At 45.7% G+C, this 19,124-nt stretch overlaps 2 long non-coding RNA genes across 4 annotated transcripts in view; one reads left to right on the top strand and one right to left on the bottom strand.

Annotated features, from left to right (window-relative positions):
• The first annotated feature begins 4,129 nt into the window (after positions 1-4,129).
• The window catches only part of LOC121823438 (uncharacterized), a 34,329-nt gene continuing 19,334 nt past the window's right edge, over positions 4,130-19,124 (top strand). For 2 of the 3 annotated variants that reach the window (XR_006064907.2, XR_013045352.1), the window contains exons 1-2: positions 4,130-5,062; positions 5,375-5,466. This is a non-coding gene — a long non-coding RNA (uncharacterized LOC121823438). The remainder of the gene's footprint in view (positions 5,063-5,374; positions 5,467-19,124) is intronic. The other variant, XR_006064908.2, reaches the window with a different exon arrangement.
• On the bottom strand, positions 14,509-15,430 carry LOC143269044 (uncharacterized). The gene is made up of 2 exons (XR_013045353.1): positions 15,260-15,430; positions 14,509-15,161 (listed from the first exon to the last, which is right to left on the bottom strand). It is a non-coding gene; the product is annotated as an uncharacterized LOC143269044 (long non-coding RNA).

Raw genomic sequence — 19,124 nt, 5'->3', positions numbered from 1 at the left:
TTGCTGTGTCTTATATACTTTTTATTTAATATTCTTTCTTGCAGTGACTACTCACTCCCAAGTTAGATTACCACATGACTCTTGAGTTAGATATATTTCCTATTTTACCTAATAGATATATTTCCTATTTTAAATTTATGATAGACTATAGTATTCCCAAACTTTCTACTGCTCTGTAGCAAGAGCCCACATATTCTACTTTATGATAGGATTCCCCATTTCATTGATTTGAAATTCTCTCAAAAACCATCAGTCTTTACTAACAATATCTAGTTTTTGTTTATTTCATGCATGGTCTTGTAATGTAGTCCAGATTGGCCTTGAATTTGTTATCCTCAGTCTTCTGGGTGTTGGGATTATAGGCACGTGACACTACTATTCATAATATAAAACAAATACTCTGCCCAAAGTTCCTGTTTGGTCCAGATCCATACCCACCCCTTAAGGTTTTTATTACAGCTACATCCAAGTTGACTCAGTGGCATAGAATAGAAATAAACATTGTTCTGTGCTTTCTGGAGTCTAGATTTCAGGGGTGTTTGGAAAAGATGGTCTGCCTTGTAGTCAGAGTGTTGACTGGGGACCCATAATATCTACAGTCTTGAGTTGTGTAGCTTGATTTTTTCGCCTTGCCCACAGTCAGGACAAATCTCTGTCACCCGCCAGTCCCACAGCCGCTCAGACCCAACCAAGTAAACACAGACACTTATATTGCTTTCAAACCGCATGGCCGTGGCAGGCTTCCTGCTAACTGTCCTTATCTTGCTAACTGTGCTTTTATCTTAAATTGATCCATTTCCATACATCTATACCTTGCCATGTGGCTGGTGGCTTACTGGCGTCTTCACATGCTGCTGGTCATGGCAGCGGCTGCAGTGTCTCTGGTCCTGGCGGCGGCTGCAGCCTCTCTGGTCATTGCGGCGGCTGCAGCGTCTCCTTCTGCCTTTCTGTCCTTTTATCCTGCCTAGCCACGGCCGATCAGGTTTTATTTATTAACCAATCAGAGCAACTTGACATACAGACCATCCCCCAGCACAGCCAAGTGCAGACCATCTCAAACACCTGCACTCAGGCCCATGGTCCTAATCATCCTCTATACGGACCTGCTGGGTAACGCCACAAAGAACCTGAGAATGGGCTCCCACAGGACCTACAGAACATCCCACAGCAGAGTTGGGTTCCTGGATAGATCATTCCCGTGAGTGGCGGCTGGCTAGCTCCAGGTCCTAAGGCTACTGAGCGTTGTTGTATAGTGGAAGCTGGCTTCCTCCAGAGCAAACTGGTTTGAGAGATCAAGCTGCAAGTCTCCATGCCTTTTGTAACCTAACATTGAATCTCACAATCATTTCTACAAAATTCACTTGTTGCATGGTCAGCCCTACTGAATATGGGAGGGAATTATACAAGGGCATGAAAACCAGGAAATGGGTAGTGTCTGGAACTATTTTAGAAGCTGGTTAGCAGCACAGTTTTCTTGTTAGTTTTTTCCTGTGACTGATAATTGCCATGGAGGAAGCTGGATCTCCTCCAACACTTCAGTATCTTTAAAAAATACTTAGGAATTCTTCCAAACACTGAAAAACATCAGATTATGCTCACTTGTGTTATTTTTATCCTGTGGGCGCTACTCTTCCATAGCCAAAGATCTTCCTCTTCCTTCTGGACTGGTTCCTTTCTAAGCTTTTAACCTGGTTTTCACTGTAGGACTTCCTTTCGCTGTTCCTCTGTGTTCTAACTCTTGTTTTCTGTATCCCCCTGATGGAGTTTGGTTGTGTAGTGACCCCCACAGGATCATATATTGGAACTCTTGGTGCCCAGCTGGTGGATTGTTTTGGAAGGTTGTGGAACCTTTAGGGGTGAGGCCTTGCTGGAGGAAGTGGATCACTGGGGTGAGCCTTGAGGTTTTATAACCCAGCCCCACTTCCTGTTTCCTGTCCGTTTTCCCACTTCCCGAGTGGTGTGACCATCTGCCTCCCTGTCCCTGAGGCTGTGCCCTCTCTGCAATAATGGGAGGTATTCTCACAGAACTATAAGCTAAAATAAACCCTTTCTCCCTTAAGTTGCATTTGCCAGGGTGTTTTATTACAACAGAGGGATGTAACTAAAACAGTGCCTCTTTGTCTCTGCTGGATTTCTTCTCCCGCATCCTCATTCCAAGCTCTAGGAATGTGAGAACATGGGAGATGAGTGTGTTGAGTTCCATGTGTCTGAAAACGTCTTCATTCCTTCTTCCTTGGCTCCTTGACTGCACACTCGCACGACAGAAATAACAAAGATGTGCCAATGAGCGTGGCGAATGTGGGTGGAGTTGGCCAAGTTGTATCCTTGTAGAGGATCGAGGAATGAAGAAGTGTGACCCTTCTGTTGGAAGATTCTCTGAAGATGAACCTTCCACTCTCCCCAGTCTCCAGAGTGGGAGGGGAGTGACAGGCCTGATGGGCCTCACAGTTCACAGCACGGCAGGTCTTGAGACACTCTGCACACAGCACCAAGCCTGCCTCCTGCGCTCTAGGACACAGGGTTTCTCACGGCAGCCCAGGCTTGCCCAAAACCCACTCTGTAGCCTCAGCTGTCCTTGAACCCACAGAAATCCCCCTCCCTGCCTCTTGAGTTCTGGGATAATAGGCGTGAGTCCCCACTCTGGGGACACCAAGTCTCTTTAGTCGCTAGCTGAGTCCTATGGCTCAAAATTTGCAGTCTGCTTTCTCCAGAAAACAAGAAACTGCTCCTGCTTCTCAGGTAGAAGAGGGCAGGGACTAGTTCCCTGACTCCTTGGGGTTCAGGAGCTCAATGCAGGGCCTTTCAAAAGGACACCCCTGTTTGTCATGGCCTAGCCCCACCCTGAACTTTGCAATCTACCCTCCTCTTCTGGTCTAAATCAGCCTGCCATTTGTCATTCTTACTTCCCCCACCTACAGACACTTAGCTTCTTGTGGTGGTATTGTGTTCCCCAAAATATCGTGCACCCTAATAAACTTATCTGGGGTCAGAGAACAGAACAGCCGCTAGATATAGAGGCCAGAAAATGGTGGCACTCACGCCTCTACTCCTAGCATTACAGAGGCAGAGATCCGCCGGGATCTCTGTGAGTTCAAGGCCACACTGGAAACAGCCAGGCATGGTAACAAGAGCCTTTAATCCCAGGAAGTGATGGCAGGAAGCAGAAAGGTATATAAGGCGTGAAGACCAGAAACTAGAAGTTTTTGAGCTGGTTAAGCTTTTAGGCTTTTAGCAGCACAGTTCAGCTGAGATTCATTCGGATGAGGACTCAGAGGCTTCCAGTTTGAGGAAACAGGATCAGCTGAGGAAATGGCAAGGTGAGGTTAGCTGTGGCTTGTTCTGCTTCTCTGATCTTCCAGTGTTCACCCCCAATACCTGGCTCCAGGTTTGTTTTTATTAATAAGACCTTTTAAGATTCGTGCTACAGCTTCTGATGTTTCCCCTCTCCATTTCCATTTGCTTTGCCTGTGGGCTGGCACCTTTCTGAACATTTGTATTTTTACAATAAGGGCTTTGGAAGGGAAAAGGGAGAGAAATATTTTTGTTGGTTTCCCTATGCATAATGGGTAGAGTCCAGGTGAAAGATTTGAACTTGCAAGGCAAAGGAATAACATAAAAACTCAAAACCAAAGAAACTCAACCTCTCACCCCTGCAGACAAAGAGGCCCAGAGTGAGCGTGCCCTTTGACCCCCAGTGGAAAGTGTATCTCTTCCCCGGCACCCAGGCCACATCCAGGCATCTGAGCAGCTTTGCCAGCTTGACTTCTGGGGCCAAGGGGAGCAGATGGCGTTCAAAACCTGATTAATCTTTCTTCCCTTGCTTAGGTTTCCAGCTGTGGTTCATGCTCCCCTTCCTGGCATGGAGCCATTTCTTCGGAGTCTTTTTGTCCCTGGCAAAATGTCAGAAACACAGCTATCTTTCGCTAAATCTCCCTGGTCACCAGTTTCACATTGCTGGCCAGCATTGCTTTTTTTTTTTTTTTTTTTTTTTTTAACAGCAAAGCCATTATTAGATGGGGACCGTCACCCACTGTAGAGTGAAGCCGACTGCTTCATCAATTGTCTTGACCCTGTTATAAGGTAAAAATCAGTTGGAGTCTCTCAAGGTAGCTGCTAGAGTTGGACCTGCCAGAGAAGCCACTTCTGGGGCTTTTAGAGCCCTGTTTCAAAGTCACATGGCATGGCATAAAACATGATGGAATCGTTGAGCCTTAGGCACAGGAATCTTGCAAAGGGTTGGCCAACTTTGGTAGCTTTGAAGCAGTCCACCTTGACACTTGGTTTGGGGATGATTGACTTCTTCTAAGACCCGCTTTCCTCTAAAAGGGTGTTCTGAAACTGAGATGTGCATTCGGATGTCCAGGGAGTATAATCACATGACACACACCCAGACTCTACCCCGAGTGACGCTTACAGCCAAGGTGCTTGCATTTTGAAAGTTCTCCAGGAGGCTTTGGTTAAGAACTGTTATAAAGGAAGTCTCTGAAGTGGAAGAGGCACCCCAGTATCATAATTATTGAAAAAACAAAACCTCTGGACATCTGGGTGCAGGTCCTGGCCTTCCCTAAGTCACTTCTTTCTTTGGTAGGGAGGCCATATTCTTTGCTGTCCATTGTAGGACACATATAATAGCAAAGTGGAGACTATTAATAATTACATCAGGACAAGAGGCATAAATTGAGACTGTCCGGAAAACTCGGTCACCTAACTCAGTAGTCAAATGAGAGACCGGAACAGAGAACTCTGAGGTCACTTCCTGATTTATGATTCCATAATTCATGATAATGGGACAAGTACAAAGCATGCTTTCATTGCAAGTGCAGCAGGGCAGAGTCAGTGAGGCCAGGTCTCCAGGCAGGGAAGCTGAACCAAGAGCCGTATCTAACTCAGAGGCTGAATGGGTGACACACAAGGAAAGAGAGACCAAGGGATAGAGCCAACAGGATCATGTGACCCAAGTCCAAAGGCCTGGGCCAGCAGGGGCCAAATCACAGCGAGCATTTGCCAGGGACAGCTGCTCTTGCCACCAGAGCCCCGAGGAGAGACACGAATGCTGTGTGAGGTCTGTTGACATTTACATATTTCTGGGTCATATTCCAATATGGCGGCCAGAGACATTTACACATGCTTCTGTAATCTTTCCAGCCTGCTATCCAAGCAATCTGTGTGGCCATTTCCTAGGTGACTTTCTGCTGCATGGCACAATTTGAAGAAAAAAAAAAGTGGGGGGCAGGGTGTGAGTTTAATTTAATGCTCAGGTTAATGATAAATTAGTATATAAATCAAATCAAATAAAAATTACCAAATTTCTAAAAATCAAAGTGAATAAACCATTCATATTAAAATACCTCTAATTTTATATTTCATGTTTCAGAAAGTGTTTCGGCGCTCTGCATTGTCTTGTTGGACTGTGAAAAGTCAGCCCTGTAAATCTATGGCACCAAGAATTTTTGATGAACGCAGAAGGTATAAGCTCAGGGCAGTTGGGCTTTGATGGCCTGTTTCTACTCTATTATATGTTGGTGAGATTTAGGTCGTATAAGAATGAAACACCACAAAACCAGCACTTTATAAACCTGGGGCTGAAATCACTTGTTTGTGATGGTTTAGGTGTGGGGGGAGTTAGCAAAAAGTGTAAGGGGAAAGAGATTGGGAGAAGGGGGAAGAGGGAGGAAAGGGAGATGGGGTGGGGGAGGATCAAACCTATGGAGAGACAGCAGAGAGAGAAGGGGAGACGGGGCATGTGAGTGCATGTGTGTGCATATGAGTGCGTGTGTGTGTGTGTGTGTGTGTGTGTGTGTGTGTGTGTGTGTGTGCGCGCACGCGCGCACACGTGGGTGGGCATCCAGAGGAAAAAGGAAAATTCTAGAATAGGCTTTTTAGTGAGAATCTCAAAAAGTATTTGCACTGGAACACAGGATATAGGATGCCTCACATCAGTGCTGAGCTATCTGGATGGGCGCGATCCAGTTCATACAATGTGGGTCTGAGTTCTTGCTGTTTGCTAGGAAATGATTCACTGTGGCTGCGCCTCGGGGGTGTCATTAGAAGGACTGTCATTGATGGAAAGGTTCCCACGACCGCCCTGGGATGAAGCTCGGCTCTCACAGCTGCACCATCAATTCTCGGGACCTGTGCCTTGCGTGCAGTGGAATGCGCACACGCTTAGCTATGTTATGCATGCAGTGGAATGCACACATGCTTAGCTCTATGTCTTGTGCGCACATACTTAGCCCAGGTTTAGAAATCTCCTGGCTGCAAAATGGTTTCCCTGCTAACAGACTTTTTTATCTTTGACTAAGAGTGGCGGCAGGGCTAGGAAATTACTGTTGTCATTTCCAGGGAGCCTTGGACAGGGGCGCGTGTCCCTGAGGGGATGCAAGTGGAGAAGGAGCTGAGAGGTTATCATTTGGCTCATTAGGGAACGTCTCAGAGTGAGGGAGCCGGAATAGCATGTGAGAGGCTGGAGTCTCCAGGGAAAGTTTTGGAAATAAACAGCATTTACTTGCTTTTACCTGAGGAATGCTGATCGTGTGGACCTTTCCATATTTCTCTACTCCACTTTTCTTAGTGGACTGGCGAAGGCCGAGGAAGTACTTGACATGCAAAAGCCATGTTGGGCCTTTCATTCCAGAATAACGAGACTGATGCAGAATGAAATGGACCTCTGAAACAAAAGACCAAGATAGCACAGCTAAGGCTTAAGAGTCCCGGATATCACTCCCTAATGTTTTAGAAAGATGACATAAAGTATATGACTTTTTTTTTATAGTGAGCAGTAAAGTTGGGAAACTTCTACATGACAGATTAATGCATTTAGAGATGACAGACACTAAAAAAATGTAAGTAGCCAGGAAAGGGGTGGGTGATTTGATCCACAGTGTCATAGACTACCTTCATGTACTCACATCTTTTGCTAAGGGGAAATGTAAACCCCGACTCTTGATGTCTAACTAACCTGGCCTCCTTGTGCACCTCCCAGGCCCATGGACAAGTGGACCAGAGCTGGGTAGTGATACCTAACCCAAGACCCGCCAACCATAACCTCAGTTGTCATTTCTTGTTTTGTTGTTCTCGCTTTTGTGCTTGTTTTAGACAGGGTTTCTCTTGGTAGCTCAGGCTTCCCGTGACTTCTATGCAGCCTAGGATGGCCTCAAGCATGACTGAGACCCTCCTACATCAGCTTCTTCAGTGCTGATATTACAAGCTGGGGCCACCATGCCTGACTATTTTGATTTCATTTAATCCTGGATGGTGCCGGCAGATCATTCTCCCTTAGATTCCAGTCTTATGTCACTTGAAATCCAGAGAGAGCTATTTTAGACATAATCCAAGACAAGAAAAGAAGGAAAGAATTAAGTGATAAAGGAAGAAAGTGTGCACGCACACGCGCGAGAGAGACAGAGACAGAGACAGAGAGAGAGAGAGAGAGAGAGAGAGAGAGAGAGAGAGAAAGAAAGAAAGAAAGAAAGAAAGAAAGAAAGAAAGAAAGAGGAGGAAAGAAAAAGAAAGAAAGAAAGAAAGAAAGAAAGAAAGAAAGAAAGAAAGAAAGAAAGAAAGAAAGAAAGAAAGAAAGAAAGAAAGAAAGAAAGAAAGAAAGGAGAAGATGTCTAGTTCCCAGGAGAGCAGAGGGTCCAGTCATAAGAGTCAATGCTCTGCCTCTGTGCCAGGACCACTGCTGTGGTCTCTCAATGCCATGTCACATTTAACCTTTGAACTCACTCGGCAAGGCAGCAGTTATTCTTAGTTTCATCCCATGGAAGAGGCTATTGAGTGGAGAGAGACGATAGTGAACAGACAGTTAGGTGAGCCTCCGCCATTCCCATGGCTTCCAGGATAATCGTGTCTCAACACGTGCTCCATAAAAATGATCTCTTTCCTGCCATGACCTTTTTGTCTAGACAGTGAGCTCTGGGTCATTCATCCTTCAGTCTGGTGGATGAATGAACCGATTGTCACTGGTTCTTGGTTGTTAGTGGGTCCTCCACAGGTTTCACCTGCCTTTCCCAGGGCACTTTGCTCCCTCTGGGGGTGGGGGTGCTCCTTTACATCTCTGTCCTCAGATAAATAAGTGGTTTTTAGAGTCTTCTCCTTCCTCCAAAAAAATCTAGAATTTGTTATGTAAATGGATGGTTCTGCACTCAATGCCTCGATTGTCTTTCCTTTAACATGGTACATCATGAAGACAAGACAGAAAAAAGTGTAGAACTTGGATTTGGGTCTGCAGGTCTGCAGAGTCCAAGACAATTCGATGGAACTCTGTTGATTTTGACAGTGATACGAGGGACAGCCTTTTAGATCTAGAACCAGCACATCTCAGACATATGCCAACAAGTCGTTTTCTATAAGCCCGGTGAATACTTTCCTGGAACCAACTAAGCTAACTGTAGGGTCAGAAATACACCTAAAGAATCGGTAGACAAGGCCAGCATGCTGGGCAGCCTGTTGAAGGCTGCATGAATTGGAATCTATTTCTCCCTTCTGATGATTTGTGCATTCCTGTCTCTCTGTCCTGAAATTCCTGAAAGAAATCGTCTCTTCCTGATGCAGAGGGACTAAGCGATGTCACCTGCAATTTGGTAGTTTGTGGTGCATGAATGACAACTGAGGAGTTAACCTTTGACAAGGAGGAGCAGCATCAAGCCCCCTTCCCCTCAGCCAAAAAAACAATGAAAAATACCCAGTACTGGCTGCATCCCAGCGTGGAAGGAGAGGGTGCTGTCTTCTTAAACAATGACTGTTGACGGGTGAGTGGGTTTTGTCCACTCCATTTCTTACATGTTGACTCTTGGGAGCCATGTGTGATTGCTGATTCCACGCCATACTCTCAATCCCATAGGCAGAGCATAGAATAGAAAGCCAAGCTGAGAGGGAGCGAGTGATTCTGCATTCAGACAGTGACCTATCACAGATCTGTGGAATGTGACAGTTTCAAACGCCATGCGCCTGATTGATTTGTCCTTTTCCTGTCTGCAAGATTTCATGTGTAAATGTTTTAGAAGATTGCTAATGCCACGCCGATGAATCTCTTCAAGTGTTCTTCCTTTTGAGAATAAATAGCTCTAGTCTCTTCTTGCCTGGCTGTTGCTCATCTTTTCTGTAGGCATTGTGAAAAATAAAGCAGGGGCATCACTTCTCCCTGATTCCTTCATGTAGACACAGCCTTCCCGCTCCCCAGCAGCTTAGGATCTTTGGGTTCTTTGTTTCTCGTTTGTTTTAAGGAACCTCTCAACTACAAATGGACTGTAGCTCTTAAAACTTCACCTGTCTGCTAATTCTCTGCAAGGACATTTTTAAAAAAACAAAACAAAACAAAAAACCCGACAAGGCTAGAAGCGATGCTTCTGTCTTAGCTTGGTATTATGCATATACTATTGGTCTTTCACTGTCTCCCTCCTGCCCGGTCCGCCCCTTCCAGTCAGGTCCTGTGCCGCCCTCACCCTGCCCCGTCCTTAGCCTCATAGACCCTCTGGAGAAGACTCTTCCTAAGCCAAGTGCACTGAAGTGTCTTATTCCTACAGAAGAAGAGATATCACAATGATCTGAAGGAGACTGTTAAGGTGTAGAAGTCAATTAATGGACAGAAGAAGCCAAATGGGCCTTAAGCAGAAGGGGACTCATGCCTACCTCTGAAGTTTACCGACACTGTAACCTTGCTCAAGATGCCTAAACCTCTAAGACTCATGCATGCATCTGTAAAATAGAGACGATATGACAACTTAGCTTGCAGGGTTGGAATCCCGTGACACTGGTATGTCAAGGCTTTAACACAGTGCTTGGCAGGCAGATCCTTTTCCATAACTGAGATTAGCAAAGAGGACTTCTGATGTGCTCGAAAGACCATTGACTTAGGAGCTAGGAACCTAGGAACCTATTGTGTGGATGGTAGCTTCCATTTCTGACTTCCCATTCGATTTCCGGTTCTCCAGTGTCACTTAAAAGGCAGGAGACTTACGATCTCCTCTCCCCTCTTAGATTCAAGAAGTGAAAAGTGAAAGTTTGATGAAGACTCTCTCTGAGTGATTTATGGAGTAGGCTGACTTTACGAGTTTTTCTGAAAATGCTCTGGGCTAAGCTGGAGAAAAGATAATAGGAACATTTTTTTAAGAAAAAATGTTCAGCAAGCTGCGCTCAAAGAGATTGGCCCATCTTTCTCCCTTGAAAAGCCTTTTGTGAGGAGCTGAAGACGAGCCACAACACAAGTAGATCCATCACTTTGGCAGGATGTTTTCCAAGAGCCCCCAAGCACTTGCTGTGACCTAACTGACAATCTCTACTTATCTGGGACAATCTCACTGAAGGAGGCAAGCAGAGCTACTTTTCATAGCTTCGGTTTCTTATTAGGTCTAGACTGAAATCTCAAGCAACTTTTGAGAGAACACGGCAACATTTCAATTGCTTCCTTGATGATTTCCTTGTGTGGCTTATCACTATGCCCCCTCGTTTTTTACCCAGCATGCAACAACCATCAGGACAACGACTTCCAACCCGATTCTCCCGCTTAGCATTGCCTTGTACGGTTTTCCTGACTTGCAAGAGTCTACCTGTCCAACCGCTGTAATATCCTGCGGCCGTGGGCTTTTCTTTCAGGAATGTGGAAAGGCAAGCTGATGTGGGTGGAGAGATGTTAGGTGGTATGTCTAAATAAAACCAACCTTCGTCAAGTTCTTGCTGAGTGCCAGGCAAGCTGTCCAGTGCTTTTTTTACGGCATATGCTTTCCTTTTATCCCCCCCATTGATCCTGGGAGGGAGGTCTTACTAATCTTTCCATTTTGCAGACAAATAGACTGAGGCAAGAGAGGTAAATGATCAGAATCACACCCAGATTAGAATTAAATTTTAGGCTGCTGATTTCCAGGCGGCTCCCTCTGGTTATAATCCAGACAGAGCCTTAAATGTGTATGGGATGCACCTGTCAAATGTCTCATCTCCTCTAATCAGATCTGGGAGTGTCTGTTTGTACCCAAGGGGAGCGGTGGATTAAAGCTTCTCTTAGCTTGTGGCACTGTTTGCTTACTCCCTGGATGAATTCATACTGAACAAAGACTTTGGAAGGGTTGTTAATTACCCCTGTGATCTAATTTATTGCTCCTGGCACCTGATCTGTCCTATACCTTTGATAATGTTCATTTTATCCTTTTGTGAGCTGAGCCTGGTGTTCACAGAAAGCTGTATGGTGTAATTTATTTCTCTGCACTTGCCTTCTAAATATTAATTCTATTGAAAACTGATTACATAGATTATGTAAAGCATGGCCACTGCATCCACGTTAAAGGTTAATCCTGCCATCATGTAGCTAGATAATTAATTTGCATTCGTTCCCCGGAGTTAATTCTCAGGGAAGTTAAGGTGTAATGGGTCACAGTCCTTGATTGAGGAGGTCATTGTATGCCTGTCTACGGATAAAACTCCCAGGCAACAAACCTCAAAAGGTTTGAGAAGCCAAGTACCTTGAGGACACTGATGGGCTAAATGTATCATGGGAACAACACTGTCTTGTTCCAGAATTTCAGAAAGTAAGTTTTACTAATTGTTATAGTTTGGGTTAGTACTCCCCAAAGGTCTCTATGTAAAGGTTTGCTCCCCAGGGTAGCACTCTGGGAGATGCTGTGGACCTTGGACAGATGACCTTATGTGAGTCTTAGGTCATGCCCTGGCAGGGACTGTGGGATCTCTCTTTTGGCCCCTCGGTCTACTTCCCACCTCAAGATGTCAGCACGTTCTTCAACATGGCTCCCACCATGATATGCTGCCTTGGACATCCAAACTAATAGGGGGGCTGCCTCCTCTTGAACTTCCAACCTGTCACTCTGTTCCAACCCTGTCACTCTGCAAAGTTAGCTGCCTCTGCTATTTCACTACAGAGGCGTAGACGGGACTAACCCCTTCAGTAGCCTTTTCTTCCCTCAGGTCTCGGAAGTGTTACTTCACTTGTTGGGAAGCCAGGCATGGTTTGGTTTCAGGGACTCTGGGACACCCTACTGCTTCAAACGGGAATGTTGCTCACCATTCAAAACTTACTGGCCAGGAGAGACCAAAACTTACTGGCCTGTGAGCCCTCTTCATGCCTCGCCCTCCCTAAGCCAGGGGTAGGGACAGCTGGGATGGAGCTTAAGTCTCCTGTTTATTTGGCTTAGTGAGCTTTCTCTAAGAAATGTTACATAAGAAGACCAGCCTGAAGTTTTATGCGACATGAATATGTATTCGGCATGTTAGAAGAACTCACGTCCATAAATTTTTTAAAAGTGACTAATGCTATAAATATCCTAAAAGCCATAAAAATGACAATATTTTTACTTAAAGATATTTTTTTCGGCCCTGATTTTGTATAATACATTTTCCAGAATTTGGTCTGCCTACTTTGATCGTTTCTCCGTGCAGCAACAATTTCATAACATCACTTTCTCTGGGTGGAATAAGGAGATAATTTAGTGCCTCTCCTAGCATAGTGTCAGGATGTGTTTCCTATTGCGGGTAATTAGGTTGAAGAAAAGATTCCGACTCCCCAGGCTGACACTCTGTTTTCAGTACCGCTTTAGGATGGTGCCTACAACGCAGGAACCTGATAAATTCCACTTTGTACAATTGCTATCAAAAATGGAAAAAAATAGACAGGAGGAGAATTTAAATCTGACTTTGTTGTTATGCAGTACATTCCCGACCAGAGAGAACTTTAATTCTGTCTTCAACCCCATCCTCTACTTTAGTTTTTCTCACATGATAGAATGTTCTAGACGAGGTTGAATCCCAGCATTTCAGAACTCATTTTCTTCTCCACTGTTCAGACAGTTGTTGCCAATCTCTGGAGAATTCATCTTTTTGTTGTTGTTGTTGGTAGTGGTTTTAAATCCCTGTGTACATGCGTGTGTGTGCACAATGAACACGTACTATTGTCAGCACGTGAGGACCAAAGGACAACCCCAGGTGCTGACTGTCATCCTCCACCTGGTCTCTTGATGTTTGATGCTGCCTACTCCTCATGCTTCCAGGGATCCTCCTGCCTCTGCTTCCCATCTCTCTGTAGAAGAGCCTGACATTACAGACATAGGCACCACCTCCAGCCCTATGTGGGTTCTGGGGACCCAAACATAGGTCCTTATGCTTGTATGGGAAGTGTCATACCCACCGAGCCGTCTCTCCGGTCCCAGGAATTCACTCTTATCTTGATGTGGCCCGTTTCCTTGTTAGGAGGCTGTACAAGTCAGCAGTCAGTGTAGGTATTCCCAGAAGGCACCCTACATGGGGATTGGCTATGTATGTACATGATCTAGAACTTTAACAAAATATCCCATTGAGCCAGTCTAAATGTATCCCCAACTCAAAATCCCCTCAGCTAGATACCTCAAAGATTGATGAACACTCTGGGCTTCCTGAAACATGGCCAAGAAGGAAGGAGGGGGAAGTTGGAAGGCAAAAATCATCAAACTTAACTAATTGAGTTAAAACATGCTGTGTTGTCTATTATGCAGCTATGTGGGTAATCATCAGTGTGTGTCATAGGCCTTTGAAAAAGGGTCTTTAGAAATGAGGCCCTGCAAATTTACTTCACAGTGTATCTGCCTCTGGAGACTTGGATCCTGAATTCACTTCCTCATTGGCAGTCAATCCTACTCATCACACTTTTGGCGCTGAATATATGCATGGGGTAGTTTGATGTCATTGGCCCCCATAAGTTTATATGGAGTGGCACTATTGGGAGGTGTGGCTTTGTTGAAGGGCGTGTGTCACTGTGGGGGTGGGCCTTGAGGTCTCTTGCTTAAGCTTTTTCAGTGTCACAGTCAACTTCCTGTTGCCTGCAAGATGTAGGACTCTCAGCTACTTCTCCAGCACCATGTCTGCCTGCATGCCGCCATGCTCCCCGCCATAATGATAATGGACTGAACCACTGAAACTTTAAACGAGCTGCCCCAATTACATGTTCTCATTTATAAGAGTTGTCGTGGTCATGGTGTCTGTTCATAGCAATAGAAACCCAAACTAAGACAATGCTTGACCTCATCCACACAGCGTGGCTCCACTTCTGGCGAGGGCCCCTTGTGGCTTCATGTTATGGCAGATGATATGGCAGAAGGACATGCAAGGGGAAGAGACCACAGGGCAGAAAGCAACTCTTTCTTGCAAGAACTCTCTCCAGAAGAACAGCATCAATTCGCTGATGACCTAATTACCTTGCTCTCCGCTCCATCTCCTAAGGGTCTGCCGTGCGGCTTCTTATCATTACCACACGAGCAACCATGCTTTCAATGAATTAATTGTCGAGGGATAGACACCATCAAAATGCTAGCAACAGGCAACCAGAGTTTTGAGATCCATGCACAAAATATTCCAAACCTTCCGCTTGTAGCTGCGTCCTTCCTGGAAATGTCACTGCTTCCCATCTTCATTTTCTTACCTATAGATTCATTTCCTGTTCTATCAATCCCTTCTAAAATTGAATTGCTGTAAAGGCAGCTAAACAGAGCACTAAATCAATAAGGAAGTAAGTAAAAATAATTTAGGAATCAAGGAGACCTGAGAACACCAGTCTCTCATTTATTGACTGTGTGTCTTTGGGTAAGTTATCCAGTATCTCTGAGCTCCAGCTTGACAATATCCTTAAAATAACTAGAGTTGTTCTGCAATACATGTTGCATGTGAATTCACACAGCAGCGCCTGGTGCTTTGTTGTGGGTCACAGGAAGGGGACAAGGGAGATGATTGGAGTTTCCGAAGGTGATATTGAGTCTCTCTGTCTACGTAGTAAATCAGACCAGGCCAAATTAATAAGTCCAGGTTTAACCTGAGCAGAGCACTCTGAGTGGTCCCAGGGGAAGAGGAGAAACTCGAGGGAAAACCACTATGGGAAGTCTATGGACCAACCTTAAATACCCTGGGAGGGGTGGGGCGGGAGGTGGGGGGTGGAGTCTCTGCTTGGCGGGCTTTCTTAGGGGCGGGGTCTGGGGAGAGAGAGGTGGGGCCGAGGTGAGGCTTCCACCTAAACATCCCCATCTCTTTGGGTATATGGCCCCAGTATGGCTTCCACCTAAACAACGATAATACAAAAATGGCAGCGTTCCTTTGGAGCAAGCAATCTTTCCCTATCCCACCTTTCCACGCCCCCCACTGCCCTTCCTTCTTCCAACTTCCATCTTTCGTGCAGAGCAGGACATGTGCCTCTGATCCTGTGTGCACAGAGACGGTACATTAGAGCCACAGGCTGGAGCTTCAAAGACGGGGTCTGGTGAGCAAGCAGCCCCGTCAGTTCAGCCGAGAAACGTACCGCAGAACCTGTCTGGGTGGAATACATAGTCACTTCCCGTAGTTTTCAAAGTTGGTAATACTGTTAACAGGCGACTGGTGACAGCACAAACACCAGCATTGTCTGCTGGGCAAGGTGACAGAGTGTTCCGCACGTCTTGTCTCACAGGAACTGTTCCGTGGATTCAGATGCAAATGCGGATGAAGCCCGCCCGCCCGCCCTGATTTGCATTTGCTCTCCGTGAACCCGCTTTCCCTCCCAAGTTCATATTCTGTGCATTTGCGATGCTGAAACGACTCTGCCAAAGCAATTTCTTTTTTCTACTCTATCCATATTAATCTATTTTAGAAAATCCTTCCCCCAGAGCCCAACTTTTACTCCATATTAATTTGGCTCTCGCTGCCCAGGCTCCCTTGCCTGGTACTCCTGCCAGCTCGCCCGCCCGCTTGGCATCCAGGTCGCTCCACGCTGCCTTTTCTTCTGTGAGACCTTGCAGCTAGCTCTCCTTTGTTGTTTCTCATCCTGACCTCGTGTTCCACAAAAGGCATGCGGGCCCCCCTGAAGGGCCGGGAGAGGGGCAACGCCCTGAATCAGTTTTCAGTGTGTGAGGGACTCAAGACCCTGCCAAAATAAACTTTTAATAAAACCTGATATATGTATCTGACCTTTAATCAATACAGGTTGCAACTTGGCAGGTCTTCTTATTGTGAATTACAGGGTTTTTGTTGTTGTTGTTGTTGTTTTGGGAATTATGACAATAAAAACAAACCACGAAATTGTCTGCATAGCCTAGAAGTATGGATATCAAGTTAAGAAAAACCCAGATGTGTCATTAACACATAAAATATATGGAGATGATTGTAATTATATTACTGACAAGCATAAAAGACATGAGTATATTGTAAAAAGCTAAGCTTGGTTCAAGACCTAAACAGACAAACACAGATTACACACAGGGCCATTTGCAGTTGAGAGAAGCGCAAACACTGATAAATGACACAGTATTCATTTCACTGCATAAAACTGTTATCTGGGAGTTGCAGTCAGCTTTCTGTAACTGTTACAAAACACACAGGTGCTCAACCCAAGGAAAGGGAGGTTTATTTAGACGGCTTTGTGTCTCTCCGAAATTTACAGGTTGAAACTGGAACCCAAACGCCAGTATGATTAGAGACGGGCCTTTTAGGAGGTACTTAAGGTTAAATTAAGTCACAGAGGTGGGTTCATACTCCAACAGAGAAAGAGAGCATCCCTTTTCTCCCCTTACACCCAGTGAGCAAAGGCCACAGGAGGACACAGCACACAATTGGCTTTTGTCATCAGGTAGAGCGTCCATAGCAGATACGAGGTTCCTTTCTCATCGCTTAAGACTCGATCTAGACTTCTCCTCGCAGCTTTGGCAATGTGCTTACACAACTCAACTGTTACAGCGGCCTCAGCAGACTTCAAAAAACGTTTTTGTTTGCTTTGTTGCTCTTGCCAGAGAAATATCTTTAAAAAAAAAAAAAAAAACCACATGCTTTTTACTGTTGCGAAATACAAATAAAACTTTTCATGTTAATCATTTCAAGCACACAGTCAGCGGTATTCACAGCATCCATGATGTTGTATTTAGCACCATAACTCCTTCCATCCGGGAATGCTGAGTCTCGGTACCTGTCAACCAATAACTCCTTGTTCCCCTCCATCTGTGACCTAGAGTCCCTGTTCTGCTTTCTTTTTCTTTTTTCCTTTTTAAAATAGGGTTTCTTTGTGTAGCTTTGGCTGTCCTGGAACTAGCTCTGTAGACCAGGCTGGCCTCAAACTCACAGGGATCCGCCTGCCTCTGCCCCCTGAGTGCTGGGATTAAAGGCGTGTGCCGCTGCCGCCTGGTCACTGTTCTGCTTTCTGGCTCCACAGCTTTGACCACTTCAGTGTCTGTGAGTGGAATCAGACAGTATTAGCAGAGACCATCGTTTTGTGACTGACTTGTTTCATTTTGCGTAATGGCCCCAAGATTCACCAAGGTTACAGAGTATATCAGAATTTCCTTCTTTTTAAGAATGAATAATAACGAATAGTACTCTAATATACACGTGTACTACATTGTGTTTATTCTGCTAGTGTGTGTGTGTGTGTGTGTGTGTGTGTGTGTGTGTGTGTGTGTGTGTTGGGTTTTTGTTTTAGCTGTTGTTGTTTTGAGGCAGGGTCTGTCTGTGTAGCCCTGGCTGTCCTGGAACTCTTACGTAGACTAGGCTGGGCTTGAATTTACAGAGGTCCACTTGCCTCTGCCTCCAGGGCACCGGGATTAAGGGTGTGTGCCATTACACCCAGTTTATCCAGTCAACTGTTGAACTGAATGAGATGCTTCTGCACTGGGACTACAGTAAATAACACTGTTAAGAACATAGTTATAGGGCTGGGTGGATGGCTCAGTGGGTGAGAATGTAGGCGTGAGGACTGTTCAGACACCTATTACCCACGTAAGAGAAGGCTATGGCTGTATGCTCCTGGAACCCAGTGCTGGGGGATGGAGACAGGCAGAACCCGGGCACTCCTATCTGTCGGTCTAACCCAAACAGCAAGCTTTGGGGTCATCAAGAGACCCTGACATGGACATCTTTCTCTGGCTTCTGTATGTGTGCAGGTGTGTATGCACCTACACACACACATATGCATACCCCTCCTACACACACACACACACACACACACACACACACACACACACACACACACAGGAACACAGGTATATAAATATCTCTTCTGGGTCCTGTTTCCAATGCTTTGAGATGTATACAGAGAAATAGAATCGTATCATATAGTAGTTCTATTGTAGTTGTCAGTTTTTCACAGTGGCTCTAAACCTCCGTCCTCTCTCTCTCTGGATCTAGCTCTTTCTCCTTCTCTCCCTCCTTCCCTCACCCCTCCCTCCCTCCCTCCCTCCCTCTCTCTCTTTCTCACTCTCCCCCTCCTTCCCTCTCTCCCTTCCTTGCTCCAATAGTAACTCTATCAGCTACTTTTCTGTTATTGTGAAAAAGCACCACGACCCAAAGCAACTTCTGGTAGGAAGGGTTTATCTGGGCTCCTGGTTCCCGTGGAGTGAGAGTCCGTCATAGAGGGCAGGAGGGGCAGCAGGAGCAGAGAGCTGAGAGCTCATGTCTTGAACCACAGGCATGAAGCAGAGAGAGCAACCTGGAAGCAGGCGAGGCTTTGTACTCTGCCTCCAGCTGGGCCAGCTTCCCCCGAATAGTGCCACCTGCTGGGGAGCAAATGTTCAAATGCCCCAGACTATGGGGGATATTTCTCATCTAACCCACCACACAATGCCATCCTGATGGACCCAGGGTGGTGTCTCATTAGATTTGATGAGCATTTCCTAATGGTTACTGATGGGAAAGTGCCTCTTCAGTACTGGCAGCAGTCATTGTCCTACATGCAGCATGTACATTTGATTTTGGGGGAAATGACCAGAAGCTGTCCTTGGTCACACACATGTGACCTTCCTCTTATTTGAGGGTGCCTTGATACCATTCTGTTCAATGTGGCTCTTGACATATGGGTTCTGTGCACTATATTTTTGTTTGTTTGGTTTGGGTTTTTTTTTTCTCCCCGTGAGACGGGGTTTCTCTGTGTTACAGCCTGGGCTGTCCTGGAACTCACTCTATATTCCAGCCTGGCCTTGAACTCACAGAGATTTGCCTGCCTCTGTCTCCGGAGTACTGGGATTAAAGGTGTGTGCCCCCACCACCCGGCCTGTGCACTCTTGAAAGGTCTGAAAGATGCTTGCCTGTCTTTATTCTACATCTGAATTTAAAAGGTGTGGGTCCTAAAATTGTCTTTTCTTGGAAGATGGGTGAACATCGTTGCTCAAATACGGCTCAGCAAAGTTTGGTCCCATGTGAACGGT

Source organism: Peromyscus maniculatus, chromosome 17 (genome assembly GCF_049852395.1).
Source record: "Peromyscus maniculatus bairdii isolate BWxNUB_F1_BW_parent chromosome 17, HU_Pman_BW_mat_3.1, whole genome shotgun sequence".
In the NCBI taxonomy this organism is placed as follows: domain Eukaryota; kingdom Metazoa; phylum Chordata; class Mammalia; order Rodentia; family Cricetidae; genus Peromyscus; species Peromyscus maniculatus.
This window is presented reverse-complemented; position numbering and strand designations above follow the sequence as displayed.